Source organism: Zea mays, chromosome 3 (genome assembly GCF_902167145.1).
Source record: "Zea mays cultivar B73 chromosome 3, Zm-B73-REFERENCE-NAM-5.0, whole genome shotgun sequence".
NCBI classification, from domain to species: domain Eukaryota; kingdom Viridiplantae; phylum Streptophyta; class Magnoliopsida; order Poales; family Poaceae; genus Zea; species Zea mays.
The window spans coordinates 940,770-959,645 of record NC_050098.1 but is presented as its reverse complement, the minus strand read 5'-3'; the positions used below and the strand labels follow the sequence as shown (position 1 = coordinate 959,645).

The following is an 18,876-nucleotide window of genomic DNA, read 5'->3' as shown; positions in this document are numbered from 1 at the left end:
GACCCGGAGCAATGCCTTAGAACTCTCCCCCTCGACGTAATCTCTCCCGGGGCGAGTTCTAGGGTTCTTCACAGAGAAAAAGACCCTCTATGCCATCGCGGACCATCCAGCCTTAGACGCGGACCGTCCGGAAGCGTGCAGAGGAGGATCTGCTCCTGCGCCCAGGTCGCGGACCGTCCGATCTTGTGCCGTGGATCATCCGTCCCTCCGCAAAGAACACCACTAGACTGTCCGTTCCGGTGTTTGCGCCCAGGTCGACGCCAACAACATAAAAAAAGAAGATCTAATTAAATAGTTGTATCGGGACTGCTACTATAGGCTAATATAATACTAGCTACTAGCTACTCTGAATATTGGATGCACAAGTATTTTTGGGATTAACCCAATAATACTCATGGACAATGTAATGCTAATGCATCCTAGCCTACATTCTAGATTTCCGACCGATCTGTATTTTGTATTCACGTACCACAAGCCAAGAAGCAATAGAGTAATATAAAAGGTGTATTGAAAACATCTGCATGTACTGTCTTAGTATTAAGCATATACTTGCATGGATGCCCTTATGACCAGATAACTTAAGATTTTACAACACACACTGTATTTTGTTGCTTTTATGAAATAAGGAAGAGCCAAAAGAAACAGAAACACAGCAATGTGGTACACAAAGACCTCTCTCCTTGAATGAGAAATCTTAGTAGAGTGAACTGGCATCCTAATAAGCAAGCAGTGCTGATAATCCTTACTTTAATACTTACTAGGGGCTAAAAAAGTTCAGAGTCTTCAGACAAGTTAAATGTGATGGCATGAAGAATACATTAATGCTGGAGGAAAGGAACTCAGAGAAACAGCCTACATAAAGATGTACTATGCTTGATGCGTTACTTAGTCATACGTTGGGGTACATACTTTTCTTCTTGGGAACAGGTCCAATCCGCATAGGCCTGGTAGAACAGTAGGCTCCATTCATTTTTGTCAGTGCTTGTATCTGCTCATCGACATCTCCAAACTGAACAAATCCATAGCATTTTGAGAGGCCAGTGGACTTGTCAAAGATGATTTTTGCGCTCTTCACTGATGGGTAGTGGGCCTTGAATAGATGGTGTAGCATGTATCCTGTAACATCGTAGGCCAAGTTCCCAATGAATATGGAATGATCAGAGGAGGAATCGTCGGCGGCATGCCTCTCCTGCTGCGTGGCCAGGTCGAGCTTGAAATCTGGATGAGGAAGTTTCTTGGGAGCAGGTTGTTGGGTGGCCTAGTTGAGCTTGAAATCTTGAACAACGTTAGGCATCTTCTGACCATTGTAAGACTTGAGAATCTGAGCAGCAGCGGTATGATTAGCAAATTTGAGGAAGCCAAAGCCCTCTGATTGGCTAGTCTGCCTGTTCCGTTTGATGACAAGGGAAAGAAGCTGCATCACACAAACAGAAGATGTTGAGGGAACAAGCGGAAATTGAGAGTCATGATAACAAAAATTGGGAGGTGAAACCATACTAGCAAGCTACATGCTGTTGCTACTGCAGTCCATTAGTGTTTATGGAATTGGTATCACAATATAAAGAAAACAGGGGAAGATAATTCACTACAGTAAAACTAGGCATTTCCGACAGCTAAAGTCGTCGGGGATAAGCACTAAGCCGTCAGACATAAGCTATTTTCGACGGCCGAAGACTTATGTCCGACGGCACCCGTCCCTCGACGGTAAAAGGTCAGAAATAGCCTTATTTTCGACGGCGGCCATCGGACATAAGCTATGTCCGACGGCCTCAGGCGGCCGTCGTTGTTTATCTTCCGTAACGGCCGTTAACGACCGTCCGTCGCTTATGTCCGATGGCTAGGGTATGCTGTCAGATATAAGGAGTATTATGTCCGACGACCTGTGTTAAGCCGTCGTACATAATGAATTTCAGCAGTTGCAAAAAATTCCTTTTTTTGTAAATTTCTGTCATTTACACAAAAAACACAGATTTCAAATATATACAAAGATTTCATATACAACCACATATTCACATTCACAATTACATTCACAAACATTAATTCACATAAGTATTCACATTGACAAACATCACCTCACATTCACAAACATATAATTCCAAATAGTTGCAACAAGTCTTTTACATCAACATATAATTTCAAATTAAACACTGACATAGTTCGACACATAGTCTTTATCATGAACACTGACATAGTTCCAACTCAAACACATTGGATAACTGTCACTCATATCCGTCACCTGGTTGGTTCGAGTTATAGCCACTTCCTCCGGTTGGACTCTGGGTGTTGAAAAGGTTGTTCACCCAAGAATTTGATGCGTCGTCTTGACCAGACACATCTCCAGGTGCGGCAACTGAAGCATGAGGTGCTTGAAATCCCTATAACACACACATGAAATATTAACTATTAAGTTTTTCATTTGAACACATAAGACATTTATGAATATGTCACACACACATATGTGTACATACCACAGGGGATTGTGGTGGAGGTGGAGGCGACAACATTGGCATCGACAGTGCAAAGTCCGGAGGCGGCATCCCATATGTCGGCATCGGGACGCCCGCTTGTTGTGCCAGTTGCTACAAATTAGATACAAGCCATTGTTGAGAAAATAAAGTACACATCATGTGTTTTTAGTTGTTACAAACAAAATGTTACTTCAACTTACCAAGAGTAGAGCTTGATTATGAGCCTGGAGGTTTGAATAATACTCGTCCTTCTTCTTCTGGTACTCAGCTTGCTGCCTCTGGTACTCCATTTGTTTCCTCAAAACTAATTGATGATACTCTGCCTGCTGACACAACACTGCAATCTCTATCTCTTGGGTAGATGATCGAGAATGGGACGACTGTGAAGACGAGGATGTGGACTGCCGTCCACGTCGTCTGCGTAGAATCAAAAATACCCAACCTACAAGAGTGAACCATGCACTTAGTAGAGTAAACTATGTACTTAGTTCAATCGCAAGCATATGAGAATAATTTTGAAATCCAAATCAAATACTCTCACCGTCCATGGGCTTGTCCTCCTGTGCTAGCATATGCTACCTGAGGGTCGATTGGCTGGCTCCTCCAATCGTAGTCCTGCCCAAGGTGTTGAACCATCTCTTACCCATACGAAGCCTGGAGGCAAACATACCAAATATAAGTGCATCACCAAGTTGATGCACAAACACATAATAGAGTACCAAAAACTCACTAGGCGGTCGGTGGCTGTCTGAGTGCATAAAACATCAGGATTCTGAGGATCAGAACCCCTATGCCCTTGCATATACACCTCCACATCCCTAGGCGTACGGCTGGATTTGACTTCCTGTACATACAAGTCAGAATGACACATTTCTATGTAATTCGAAGTTACAACATACTGTGACATACCATTCACTTAGCCAAGCGTACATGTCCATCGCCGCCGTAGTTGTGGAATGACTTAGTACCACGGTTTCCTATGTTCCTTTCGGAAATGGCACGAAACTCAGGGGAAGCCCACCACCTGCACAAGGACCGATAACCCTTTGATCGGGTGGCCATCCAAGGCACAGACACCTACATGAAATGTTTTTCAATCAAGCAAATAGATGGATTAACATGTACCCAAAACGATTTCCATGTTCGTTTAGTTTCAAATCATTAAGTATCGCGAGGATCTCTGGACCACTAAGACGCTTGGGTGGCCCCCTCATCACATCGTGTCCTTTTTAAAAGCGTTCCTACCGAACCTGAACGGGTGATCCTCTGGCAAAAATCATCTATGGCAGTCGAAGTAACATATCTTTCCACCAAACTTCAGTCAGAAGCATAAAGTGTCTTCAACGCATATCGAACATGTCAAAAATCCCATGACAACTCCATCCAGCAAAGATACCATAATCCATAAAATCGTGAATAGACCACAAATATGCAGCTCTCAAGTTGAACTTCTGTTTCCTGTAACAATCGTATGCCTCGACTCCTTCCCACAAAATTTTCAATTCTTCAATCAGGGGTTTCGTCATCACATTGATCTTTGTTCCAAGATGATCCGGACCAGGTATTACAAGACAAAAGAAAATAAATTCATATTTCATGCAAAGAGCTGTCAGAAGGTTGTAGGGAACAACAAAGATGGGCCAGCATGAGTAGAAAGTGTAGTTAGATTGAAAGGCAAGAAACCATCTGTTGCCAAACCGAAGCGGACATTCTGCACTTCATCAGCAAAGCTGGAATCAAAGGCATCTAGTGCCTTCCATGCATCTGTATCAGCTGGGTGCGCCGTGACATCTGGATTCTCACTTACCCCTTCTTTGTGCCACTTCATGTGTCTGGTTGTATCCTTGGAGATGAACAAACATTTCAACCGAGGTATAAGAGGCATGCAACGAAGCTGCTTACGTGCTATCTCGGTCGTCACGGTCAAACCATCATCGTTTTCAGCCTCTACGAATCTACGCTCACCACATATTGTACACTTCTTCTCACTCGCGGTCTCCATCTAGAAAAGCATACAGTTATTGTCACAGACATCGATTTTTTTGTAGTCCACACCGAGACCAAAGAGCAAATTCTTGGACTGATACATGTCCTTTGACATCTTGTGATTCTCCGAAAGTACATCGCTGATCAAGTTGAGAAGCTCATTGTAGCAGTTGTTTGAGAATGCAAACTTAGACTTAATAGCCTTAAGTCCAGTCATGAACACAAGGACGGTCACTTTTGTGTGCTCGTGCAACGGCTCTTTGGCAGCTTTAAGGATCTCGAAAAACTTCTGAACCTCAAGCGTAGGAGGATCCTCATAATCGGAGGGTTGACCGGGGTTCTCCGGATCGACGGGTAGAAGCTCATGGAGTACATCATCAAGCATCTCTTCCATCCTATCGTAGTCCCCCTCTTCATGTGACTGAACTTCTAATACAATACAAGGACGTGGGTCTTCACCGTGGTGCACCCACACCTCATAGCCTAGCATATAACCGTTCTTACAAAGATCTATCGACATAGTCCTCCTGTCAAGGAAATAAATGTTCCGACACTTGCTACAAGGGCACCTAACATCAATTCTAGTCTCTAACTGAGCAAAAGCATGGTCGAGAAACACGTCAGTCTTGGCAACCCACTAACTTGATAAAGCACCTCTGTTCTTCCAACCTTCATCCATCCATCGATGATCCTCCTCCATACTAGATACGAGACATTAACTTATTTAGTTATGATTACTAATGAATCACACTAATACAATATTATATTGAAAATCATTTCATGGGACCCTAAATCATATAAAATGACCTTATTTCTGAGGGCTTAATAATTATCCTTGGAAATTAAAAGTTTAAATTATATAGGCACCACTAAATAAAGTAAAACAAGCTAATTTAATTACATAATAAACTCAGACTATCGAATATAACAAACTAAACATAACTACTAGCAAACAAACTATATGCATATACAAAATTATACTAAAAGTTACAAAATTACTTACTTAACCGAACGTAGAGCCGGTGAAGCAAGCGCCGACGGGGTCGGGGGCAGGGGCAGAGACTGGGGTGGGCGCGGGCTACGTCGAGGACAGTGACGGAGACGGCCAAGTACTCGGGCAGCTCCAGAGCTGGTTCTAACGTTTCCGGCGGCTTCGGTGGCGTCGGGGCGGGTGGGGCGGCATGGGGAGGCACCGGGCAGAGGCGGCGGAGGTGGCTGGTGGCGGCGACGTGGGGAGAAGAATGGAATGAAACGACGCGGGCGGCCGGGCGGGCATTGACGGGAAACCCCTTATGTCCGACGCCCTGCTAGGGGTCCGTCGAACATAATGTTATGTCTGACGGCTTATGTGACAGCCGTCGGATGTAGGTTATTATGTCCGACGGCTACCCTAGGCCGTCAGATATAATATTATATCCGACGACCGCCTAGGAGGTCGTCGAACATAACAGAGCCATCGGAACTCTGTGATTTTACTGTTGTGATTGTTGTCCTAAATTTGTAAAATGAGCTCAGGGCGGCCTTTTGGTCGGACCTTTATATTTGGTCGTCCTATGGACGTTTTCTGATCCTATTTCTTGTGATAGGATCTGGTCACTAATCTATCTTGGCACGACTGAGGTTGGAGTTGACCGATCGAGAAGAGTTAGGTCGATTGGGGTGATCGAGGTCAGGTCCGACCTGGTCGAGGTAATCGGTCGGAGAATGCTAGCTAGTTTAGCCATGGTCGGATTAGACCTAGCGAGATCGTGGATGAGGAATTAGGTCGAGGTGATTAGTTCTACCTGGTTGGGGTTGCCAGGTCAGGGCTATCTTATGTCGGGTACCCAAGAGTTTTCTTGTCTTCAAGAATGAGTTTTTTAGGGTACCCAAGTATGGGTGCGTGTCAATCAATCTACTATATAAAACACCATTTTCTACGGTTTGCACTGTCGCCGTGCTCCCCCACAGTTAAATGGTAAAAGAGCTTAAAATATGCACAAATAGGGATATGATCCATGGTTATTCCCACACTCGCATCTACCCAACCAACACAATACATGTCTTTGTGTTTCATACTCTATACTTATAGATGAAAATTGTTGTATGTTTTATGCTCCATACTTATAAATAGAAACTGTAGCACCGTCCGGACAATTTGCTAGGAAACAATAATAGTCCAGTTTGGGCAGGCGCGATAGATGATACCTACCACTGGTACAATAGTAATGAGGAGGCAACTAAAGTAGAGAATGGAAGGCGTGGCAGTAATAGTATATCAGTCTACCAATCTAAGGAAGCCCCATGCACCAGCGTGAATTGGGTGGAAGTCAAGCGCACCAAACGCATGATGATCGAACAAACAACAAGATATATAGATTGATGGAATCAAAGCAGGAGTAGGACGGACCTCGCGCGAGGTGGTAAAGCAGGCGTGGAGGTAGTCCTCGTCCATCCATGTGTGAGGAACCCTGGTTCTAGGGTTTTACCCCTGCTTGGATCTGCGCCCTGGTATGTATTTCTCTTTCCCTAGGGTTCATCCGACATGAGGGTGGTTACCCCCTTGGTCGAATCAGTCAAGAACCCCAACGCAGTTATGTGGTAGTGGCTAGATTTCTGTTCTTTCATTTTATGCCTGTTGGCGCCGATCCGAGCGCCAATCACTACATGATAACCGGCGGCAGCGATCTCTGCGGAGGCGCGGATGATCCACGACCTGGTGCAGGGGCTGTGTTCCTGCCTGATGAGACAGACGGTCCGTGCCTGGAGGCCGGACGGTCCGTGCATGCGCAGGGGCAGCGGAGTTTGTCGGCAGCACCTAGATCTTGCTCTCGGGAGGGACCTTGTCGGGGAGGAGAGGTCCTAGGCTTTGTCTTGGGATCGGCAGTGTCACACCCAATTTTAGAAGGTAAACCGAATGTGAACCATGTACGTGCTAGGATCAGCAATTCACGTACACAGCAGTTACATAACCGGACATCATCACACAGTGCTCAAATAATAACATAAAAGATAGTAATAGTCGATTACATCATGATGTTCGAAACATCCATATAGTCATTAACAATTATCAAAGTGTGGAAAAGAAACATAGATAAACACGGCCTTCACAGGCAGCTGACTGGGGGTTTGCTGCTAACCCATGCCTAGAACTCATCGTACTCTTGGAACTCCTGGAAGTCCTCCTCCACGACTTCATCTTCTCCTGAGCAGTGGTTGCAACGTGGACAACCTAGGGGGGGTTTGGTGTGTAAAGCAAGGGTGAATACACATCAACATACTCAACAATTGTCCCGTTTGGCTGTAGTGGACTAGCTTTATTTGGGGTTAAGGTCAAGCAGTTGCTTTTAGTTGGTCAGGTTATTATTACTAGTAGAGAGCTAGGTTTTAGCATTAACCCAACTTGTTAACCCAAAAGTACTCTTTCCAAACAGAAAGAATACCAGAAACCATTACCATAATCATAATCAAAACCATCATCCTCGTCATCACCTGTAAACCAAACATCTCCGATCAATGTATCTCTAATCAATGTATCTCTAATCAATGGAGCTCCCTTGGCCGCTCATAACCGCGAGCACGACTGATATATGGTTGCACTGTTTTCCCGGGCAGTCATCCAACGAACCAGTCCTTACGGAGAGGCACTCGAGAAACCGCTCGAGTCCCCTTAAATGTCACAGTATCATCATCATAATCAAAAGGGAAAACAACGTATCATAAATAATCTCATCATGTTCATTGATTAATGTAAAGCACTAGCATAAAGCTACACTAAAATAACCCAACCCATATAGGTAAATAAGGACAAGATCAACAAAAGATAGTCAATCCTTAGGTATAAATTGTGTAAATGCGGGGAGTGAATTATGAAATGAGTAGGACATAGATGGGTCAAAGGACACTTGCCTTCACCAACCAGTTGCTGCTCAGGGTCTTCACCTGCAACTCCTTCGGACTCCGCCAACTAGCCGTTATCTATACAAGTTCAAACATACATTTCACAAATTTAATATAAAAAGAACAGTACACCAAGCAGTAAAATATAATAAATAAGCAGACGCTCGGTGCTTGGCTCGCACCTACTACTAAGCGAGAAAGAGAAAGCAACGGTTGAGGCTACGGTCGAAGAGCGATCACGTTAAGCGGTTATAGATTAAAGTACTCGTCTAAACATAATCCTATTAATTTGACAATCACACTATACATAGAACAAAGTTATGCTATACGTTTAATTATTATAAACAATTCAAGGTAAATTTAAAAGGATTGTTGCGCGGCGAAACGCACGACGGCGCACACGAAGTAAACCGAAAACTAGGATGACTTGCTGCGCGACGAAGCGCGCGACAGCACGCACAAACTAAGCTGAAAATAAAATAAGTAGTCGCGCGGCGAAGCGCGCGACACAACATTTAGACTGAACTGAAATAAAACGAATCGTCGCGCAACAAAGCACGCCACGGAACACTTGAATTAAATATGAAAATAACATCAAGCGTCGCGCGACGAAGCGCACGACAGCATACGTCACTTAAACTGAATTTAAAACGAAACATCGCGCGACTAGGCGCGCGACGCCACATATTGAATAATCTGAATTTAAGATGAACCGTCGCGCGACGAAGCATGTGACACAGCATACTAATAAATCTAAAATTAAAATAAATCATCGCGCAACAAAGCGCGCGACGCAGCACATTTATTAAACTAAATTTAAAACTAATTAAACTGAAATTTAAACGTCGCGCACGCTGGGGCTGCGCGCGCGGAAACGCGCTGCACGCACCGGGGGTCGACTAGGACCGCGCCGGGGGCCACAGGCCGCGCTGGGGCCCGCAAGCCACGCCGAGGTAGGCCGGACGGGGGCCGTGCAAGGGGAAGGGCAGGGGCGCCGCCGTGGGGCCGGACAGGGCCGCGCCGAGGCAGGGCAGGGGCATCGCGTGAGAGCCGGACGGGGCCGCACCGGGGTAGGGTAGGGGTGCTGCGCGGTGGGCCGGACGGGGCCGCGTCGGGGCAGGGCAGGGGCACCACCAAGGGGACGGATAGGGCTGCGCCGAGGCAGGGCAGGGGCGCCGCGCGTGCCGGGGGGGGGGGGGGGATGGGGCCACGCTGGGGCGGGGGCACCGCGCGGGGAAGGAGAAATGGGAGGGAGAGGTAGAGAGAGAGAGAGAGGGAAGCTCACCTTGGGATCCAAAATCCGGCGATAACCGTCACCGGATCACCTAGGGCAAGGATGTGGGAGAGAGCGCATGGGGGGTGTGGGGCTGCTAGGGGCGCGCTGGAGCGCGCCGGGCCGGGCTGGGCTAGGTCGGGCTAGGCTAGGTCGCGGGCTGGCACGGAAGCCCACAACACACATGACCACTGATCGGAATCTAATAGCGAATCGAAATCCAAAACGAGGCGAGACGGACGCACGATTAAACACAACATTAGACAAAAGAAATATGCTTCGGCATGATGCAACACCCATGTCAACTTAGATTTTTGTTAACACGCAAGACGAACACCAGTCGCTATACTACTTTGAAAATGGAAAGGAGCGAAACGGGAAGAGAAAAGAGAGTAACGCCTGAATTTGGTGAGTATCAAAGAAGAAAAATGCTACCCCCCAAATTTAGGGCGTTACAAACCTATCCCCCTTAAAAGAATCTCGCCCTCGAGATTCAAGGTTGGCAAGCAAAGAGTTCGGGATACTTAGCCATTAGATCATCTTCACGCTCCCAGGTTGCTTCTTCCTCAGAGTAGTGACCCCATCTGACTTTGCACATTCTGATAGTGTTCCTCCGGGTGACCCTATCTGCAGTCTCCAGAATCTGTGTTGCTTCTCTATGTAGGTCAAGTCTTCCTGGACTTCTATACCTTCCACTGGCAACTACTCTTCTGGCATATGCAGACACTTCTTCAACTGAGACACATGAAAGACATCATGCACCGCTGACAAATCTTCTGGCAGACTGAGCTGATAGGCCACTTCTCCACGCTTTGCGAGAACCTGATATGGACCAACATACCAGGATGCTAGCTTGCACTTGACTCTGAATCTTCTGACTCCTCTGATAGGCGATACCTTCAGGTAGACAAAATTTCCCACTTAAAAACTCAGCTCTCTCCTTCTTGTGTCTGCATAACTTCGCTACCTTGATTGCACTATCTTTAGATTCTCCAGAACCATCTTGATGTTCTCTTCAACTTCGAGCAAAATGTCTGGCCCAAACACTTGCCTTTCTCCAGCCTGATACCATTGCAACAGAGTTCTACAACTCCTTCCATAAAGCGCCTGAAATGGTGACATCTTCAAGCTGGCCTAGTAACTGTTGTTATAGGAGAATTCTGCATAAGGTAGCCTCTTGTCCAATCCAGACTGATCTTGCAGCGCACAGGCTTTCAACATATCTTTGAGGATTTGATTAGTTCTTTCAGTTTGACCATCTGTTTGCGAATGATAAGCTGAACTGAAGTTTAAATGTGTACCCAAAGCTTCAAGCAACTGCTGCCAGAGATGAGAGGTGAACTGTGTTTCTCTGTCTGACACTATCTTCTTTGGCACACCATGAAGACAAACGATCCAGGACATGTATAGCTCCGCCAGTATTGCACTACTGTAGCTAGTCTTGACAGGTATAAAGTGGGCTGACTTGGTTAAGCGATCCACCACTACCCAAATGGAATCGTAGCCGGCTCGAGTGCGAGGCAATCCGACTACAAAGTCCATCCCGATTTCATCCCATTTCCACTGAGGAATTCGCAATGGCTGCAACAATCCAGCTGGCTTCTGATGCTCTGCCTTGATCCTCTGACAACTGTCACATATGGCCACATGCTCTGAGATCTCCCTTTTCATTCCGTACCACCAGAATTTCTTCTTCATATCTTGATACATCTTCTCACTTCCCGGGTGTATGGAATAAGCTGTCTCATGAGCTTCCATGAGGATCAACTCCCAAATGGACTGGACATTGGGAACACACAAACGGTCTTTGAACCATACCACACCTTCTGCATCTTTCTGAAAGTCTTTGCCTCTTCCTTCTAGAATCAGTTGCCGGATTTCACTGATCTTCTGATCATTCTTCTGTGCTTCTTTGATTTCCCACTCTAAGGTGGGTTCTAACTCAATTGTTACTCCTCGCATGTTATTTAGGAATCCAAGACTCAATCTGTCAAATTCCTTGGCCAACTCATAAGGCATCGGATGAGTGACCATCATATTGACTTGACTTTTCCTGCTTAAAGCATCTGCTACCACGTTCGCTTAGCTTGGATGCTAATGAATTTCCAATTCATAGTCTTTGATCAATTCTAACCATCTTCGTTGTCTCATGTTCAGCTCCGACTAGGTGAATATGTACTTCAGACTCTTGTGGTCTGTGTAGACATCACATTTCTGCCCGTACAGATAGTGCCTCCATGTCTTTAGTGCATGAACCACTGCTGCCAACTCTAGGTCACGGATTGGATAATTCTTCTCATGAACCTTCATCTGTCGACACAAGTAAGCCTCAACTCTCCCCTCTTGCATCAATACACATCCCAAGTCAGTGTAGCAAGCGTCGCACTACACCGAGAAGGGCTTGTGCACATCAGGCAAGACTAAGACAAGCGCTGTAGTCAGCTTCTCTTTCAGCGCTTCAAAGGCTTCTTGGCATTTTTGGGTCCACTTGAACTCAACTTTGTTGCCAAGCAAAGCAGTCATCAGTTTTGCGATCTTTGAAAATCCTTCAATGAATCGCCGATAATATCCGGCCATTCCAATGAAGCTCTTGATTCCTCGAGCATCTGTTGGCGCTTTCCAGTTCAGAATGTCTACCACTTTCTTCGAATCCACATCCAATCCATCTTTGTTTATTATGTGACCTAAGAACAAGACTTCATCAATCCAGAACTCGCACTTGCTCAACTTTGCATACAGCTGGTGCTCTCGCAATCTCTGCAATACCATCTTCAAATGATCTACATGCTCCTCCTCACTTTGAGAATAGATGAGAATGTCGTCAATAAATACCACCACAAACTTGTCAAGATAATCCATGAATACACTGTTCATTAGATTCATGAAGAAGGTTGGTGCATTCTTTAGGCCAAAAGACATAACAGTAAACTCATATTGCCCATACTTGGTAATAAATACCATCTTCGGAATGTCTGAAGGTCGAATCCTGAGCTGGTGCTAACCTGACCTCAGATCTATCTTTGAAAACACGTTGGCTCCTCTCAACTGGTCGAACAGATCTTCTATTCTAGGCAAGGGGTACTTGTTCTTGATTGTGACCTCATTCAGAGCTCGATAATCGATGCACATCCTCCTGGTGCCATCTTTCTTCTCCACAAATAGGACAGGGGTGGCCCAAGGTGAGGTGCTTGGTCTGATGTAACCTTTCTCTGACAGCTCATCTATTTGCTTCTTGAGTTCAACCAACTCGGGTACAGATACCCTCTAAGCTCTTTTAGAAATGGGGGCGGTGCTGGGAAGAAGCTCTATGGCAAACTCAACTTTCCGCTCAGGTGGCATACCTGGTAAATCTTTTGAGAACACATCTGGAAACTCTGATACCACCTTGATAGTCTCGAGTGAATCTACCTCCTTGCTATCAATAGTCATCTGATGACAACCTCCTTTCCTTGGCTCGGGTGAGACTACCTCAGCCACCACTTCTTCTCCTAGTGGGGACACCAACTTAATTGTCCTCTTATCACAGCTGATAATTGCTTGGTACTTATCTAGCCAATTCATCCCTAGGATGACATCTATTCCTTTCGAACCTTACCACCGGCTGAATCAATTTGAATGGGTGTTGACATGGGGATTATTAGAAGATTATGCGCTTCTACCCATGATGCAGTAATAAATGAATGCGTTGCTCTAGTATCAAATAATACTTCTGCAATATGGGAGTCGACTTGAAACATAGCTACTATCATGCCTGGTGTTTCCTGGACTGCTTCAGCCTCCAAATGGTTCAGTCTCCCATGGTTGTAGCGTGTCTGGACACGGTTGCCTGCTCCTGGCTGAGACACATTTTGCTTCGCTAGGGCACTAGGGCCTGACTGCTGCTGGGCTTCCTTCTTTGGACAATGCATCACCCAATGGCCTTGCTCTCCACAATGGAAACATGCTCTGTCTCCGCCCTACACTGGGGCTGCTTGACTGCTCTGGTTGGTTGCTAGGCGGGGAGGTGAGGTGCCTGTTGATTCTGCCTCTGAAACTGACTTCTTCCTATTTGACTGTTGTGACGATTCTGCTACTGATGCTGGGGGTACTGCCTCTGAAACTGCTACTGAGGTGGGTGCTGATTCTGCTTGAACTGGTGAGGCGGGTTGCCCGAGAAATGGGGCGATTGCTGCCTCTAGGCTGAGGCCCACCAATCTTGTGCTTGCGATCCTCCATCTCCTTACGCTTCTTCTCTGTCATGATTGCTCTGTCGATCAGGTGCTGAAATGTGGGGAAGGTATGATTCATTAGCTGATAATGCAGGGGATCGACTAAGCCTCTCAAGAAATGATACTACCTCTTGGCATCTATGTTGACATCTTCAGGAGCATAGCGGAACAGCTGCAGAAACCTGTCTCGGTACTCACTGATGGACATGGGCCCTTGCTTGAGCACCAGAAATTCCTCTTTCTTCACTGTCATCAGACCTGCTAGAACATGATACTGATTATCTCTGAATTCCTCCCACGTGATGGTGTCGGGGTTGGCGTGGGTGGTGAGGTAGGACACCCACCAAGACTGAGCTGCTCCCCTCAACAAACAGGGACCATACAAAACTTTCTCTCTGTCATCACACTAAGCGGTATGTAACTCCCGCTCCACGATACGTAGCCAATCTTCAGTATCCATGGGGTCAGCAGAGTGAGCGAACACTAGGGGATGACCTCTCATGAATTCAGCACGCTTATCCCTAGGCATCTAAGGCATCTGAGGCTAAGGTGGGGGCTATTGCTGCTACTGCATAGCGGCCAGAGTTTGACTAATAGCTTGGACTGCCTGAGTCTGCATCAAGAACATCTGCTCTATTGTCATCGGGGTTGGTGGTGGCAACTGCTGCTAAGGTGCCTCCTCTTGCGGTGCTAGCTGCTCCTGCTGAGCACGCCTTCCTCCTCTGCGCCTGTTGTCTGACATCTGCAGAATGCAATCACACATCAGAACTGATCTTGCAAAACTTGTAGCATAAGAAAAGGGTATAGAATTCTTCCAACACAGGCAAGCACAGCTTCTCAGATAAAGAGGAAAGTAGAATAAAAAGGCTTCCCAACTAAATAACTAATTTTATTAACACTAACAGGTAAACCAAAGTGCAGGGGGTACCAACACTCTAGCGACAGTCATTATAAAGATCCAAATCCATCATGACAAACATAAAACATAGGATAAGCAAACTACCCTGTCCAACTAAAACTACCTAAGAGTAAGACTAAGGCTAAGACTTCTATTTTAAACATTAATTACAGGATCCGATGCTGACGATCTATGGTTCTAAATTTATCCTAGTCCTACAGTCAGGGTTACCATAGGCGTGGTACCCACGCTGAGGTGAGTGGTACGGGTGCTGAGTCCCGATGGGAGTGGGGGAGCCATCCTCTAGGTGACGATGCTCCGCGCGCTCAGCCCGCAACTGGGCAATCTCAGCACAAGCCCTACTCAGCTCATCTAAAGCATGCACTACAGGAAAACATAAATTTTCGTGGGCCGAAAACCCACGAATATAAGCGTAAACCGACGATATTTTCGTCGGTACCGACGTAAATGACTTATTTTCGTCGGCTTCACCAAGGCCGACGAAAATAGGTGCTCTGGCGGGGTATTTTCGTCGGCCACCGTGGCCGACGAAAATAGGGCACTTTATTTTCTTCGACTTCCACGTGCCCACGAAAATAGCTGGCCGGGAGCTATTTTCGGCCTGCATGTATTTTCGTCAGCCTCCGTGCAGACCGACGAAAATTCATGGTACCCCCCCCCCAAAACAGATTTTTCTGCACCTTTTAATTCACAGCAAAATACACTTAATCCACAATCACATATACAATAAACAGTTTCAATACAGAATTCACAAACCACAACCACAACCAATACCATAATTGTTTCAAACCACAATCACATCCATAATAAAGTCCATACATAGTCCATAAACAAACTCACTCACGACAAGTCTCACTCCTGTGGGCTGTGCGAGTTTTGGCCACTCCCTCCTCCACCACCAGGAAGGTGGCCACTCCCTCCGGAACCATGGGCGAGGTAGTCTTGGACGTTGACAGCACCCTCCGATCCCTGAGCATGTGACACTGAACCATGCAATTCATCAATCATTCAAATAAGGCTGTGTTTTGCTATCCCTATACCTATACATTGCTATGTTTGGTCACTATTTGCATAAAACTAAACATGGAACGTCACCTGTGATCCATTGTGCTGAGGAGGCTGTGCATGCATCCACGGGTAGTGTTGTGCTGGCCACCCCTGACGTGGTGGCACCCACCCCATTAGTGGCGGTGCCATACACGCTTGAAGTGGCTGAGAGCCCGGCGGTGGTGGAGCCGTCCAAGTGCCTGGAGGTGCCTGCGTCCACCCAACACCAGTCCACAGTGGCTGTGTCGCTGGAGCTTGTCCTGGCCACTGTCCCCATCCTTGTGCCTGCGAGCCATTTTTGATAATAAAAAAAGAGTTGCTATGGAATTGAAGTGTTCAGATAGTGTTACTTGGGGAGGGCGAAAAGCGGGCAAGTTCATATCAGCGCCGAGTCGAGAAGTCATTTCCTGCAAATGGATGAAACGTTAGAATCACAACATTATACTTTGAATTCAATGACACGTGATGAGATAGATGAATTACCTGAAAATAAGAAGCTATATACTACGTCAGCTGTCCGACCTGCTCCTGCTCTGCTCGAGCCTGCTGCTGTGCTGCTCGAGCCTGCTCCTGTGCTGCTCGAGTCTCCTCCTCTAGCTGAGCCTCTCGAGCAGACCTAGAGGAGCGAGAACTCCCTACCAAAGACGATGCCTTCCCTTGACCTATTGTCCTGTTATACTCCACAACGCTGGTGCCAAAGGCAAACCTGCATGATACACATAGTTGAGCCATTAAGTGGACACATTCTTGTTAATGAAATTGTCGAATCAAACACAAACACCTCACCTGCCATGCTTTCTACTCCCAACACTGTGGTACAACGCCGAGACATCTAAGTCCGAATGCATCCAGTCGAAGTCAGGCCCATGGCGTTGAGTCATTTCCTCCCCATATGCATTCTGCAAAGAAAGTTAGAGTTGGAGTTAGACACAAAACATGCAATTTAATTCGTAAATACAAACTTGTTTACCATTTTCTCCCTTGCCGCCTCGCTGCATAGCACATCAGGGTTCACCGGATCAGGGCCACGGTGACCACGGACGTAAACCTCCATAAAACTTGGAGCAACTCCACTTTTAGCTTCCTGCATGAAAAAGAAGAGTTAAACCATAGAATTTTCATAGATGTAACATACAAGTTTGATTTATATACTTACCATGCGGCGTGCGGTACCAAGGTGTCCATCGGCGCCGTACCTGTGCCCCGGTCCTTCAGTGCCACGGTTGGCACGGTGCTTCTGGGACTCTGCAATCCACTTAGGCGACGCCCATCTCTTAGCCAACCGCCACCAGGATTCCATGTCCTTCGCAAGCCAATCCACAACGCTCTCCAAGTACTGCTCCTCTGTGAGGTAGATCTCATTGGCCCCTTTTGATTTGCTCATGTTCTGCCCCTTTATCTTCTTGTAGTAGTAGTTGACGGCCGCGATGCGAGCATTGTACATGGCATCCTTGATGACCTTATCAGCGCACTTCCGAAAGTGCCTCTTCACACGTGCCCACTGAGCCTGATCCTCCTCAATCTCATTCGGCAATTAGAACCTCTCCTACATATCAACGGAGATGTTAAGTTATAGTAAGATTAGGAGAAGCAATAATTCAGTGAATTGCTTATATACGAAAGTAAACTCACCCAGAACTCATCCCACACAGCCACTTGACAAGTCCTTCGTCTTTGTTCCGAAGTTCCCCCTCCGCTACTGCTTTCCCCTGGCTGGACATAGTCCTTCAGACCCCAGTCGGCCCACTGCATAGCCGCGACCTCTCGCCATTGAGCTCCACCATGCCAGGGTAGTAGAAGCGATAGAGGCTACCCAACACCGCGTTCACCTTGGGATGTCTGCCTGTACCGTCCCAAGTCAAGTCTTCCCATGACCTACAAACATTAATAAAACAAGTAAACCAGTGCAATCACGTTCACATTAAAAAATTAACACAACAGAAATAAGCCCCACCATTCTCCATGCGGCCGGATGAGCCTCCTCTCGGCAGGTCTCGGACCAAGCGCATTGCTCTTCTTATACCTAAGTATACAAGTCAATTCAATATGATGAAATGATTAAAAACTAATATGCATAAGTAAGTTGAATCAACATTAATTAATAATACCTGAAGGACGTAGAAAAAGAACCATCTGACGCATCGCCCACGCTGCCTGCCCCCATAGGGTCAATCTCCTCATCCTGCACATGAGCCTCCTGCTCACCCTCCCTACCCTGCACATGAGCATCCTACTGAGGAGCCTCCTGCTCACCCTCCTCACTCTACACTTCGTCTAGATAGTCGAGAAGCTACTGCTGCCTCTGTCGGCTCTGTGAGGTGCCCTAAAAAAGCCCACTGCCTGAGCTGTCCTCGCTGGCTGCGCTGCCCCCACTCCTCCTCGATCTCCTATGCTTGAACATGTTCAACTGTAGATAAATTAATGTCAAACCATAGTATATGAAACAAATAATATGAAAATTAATAATGTGAGAATTGCAATACATAGCTTAATTGATTAACTAAAAGGCACATACTAATCAAAAGTCATCCGCATCCGATGATGCTTCTTCGGCTCGTTGTTTATTCATACGCTCTTGATTTTGTTGGATCCTTACTGATCTTCTAACGATGATAGGTCATTTGCGCTTTGAGCTAGGTTCTTCAATTAAGTCGCTTGAATTTCTACAGAGATTTTCAAGGCCTTCTTCAATTAAGTGAGCTATGTCTTGATTCGACGCCGCTTCTGGTTGAAAAACATCATCATCGTTGTCCCTCCTCGTACTCACGTAGTCAGCACTCTCAGGAGCGAAGACTTGTGGTTGACTTTGATTGCAACCCACCAAGCCCTAAGGCTTGGGTGAGGATATGGCAGGTAGTACACCCGTTTTGCCTGATTTGCAAGGACAACATCGCTCATACTGCTAAGAATCCTAGAGCTATGCTTCACCTCGACATTACCATACTTGTCGACAAGAGTCCCACTATGAGCATCAAACTAGTCGCACTCGAAAAACACTACTTTAAGTTCCTTGGGGCCATCGAAAATCAACTCTACAATGTTTTGAAGAACAACGTAATAGTCCACTACTTTGTCATCGTCAACATATGAACTTGC

At 46.3% G+C, this 18,876-nt stretch overlaps 1 pseudogene; it reads right to left on the bottom strand.

Annotated features, from left to right (window-relative positions):
- Window positions 1-889: 889 nt before the first annotated feature.
- On the bottom strand, window positions 890-6,888 carry LOC103642345 (polyadenylate-binding protein RBP45-like; annotated as a pseudogene).
- Between the last annotated feature and the right edge of the window lie 11,988 nt (window positions 6,889-18,876).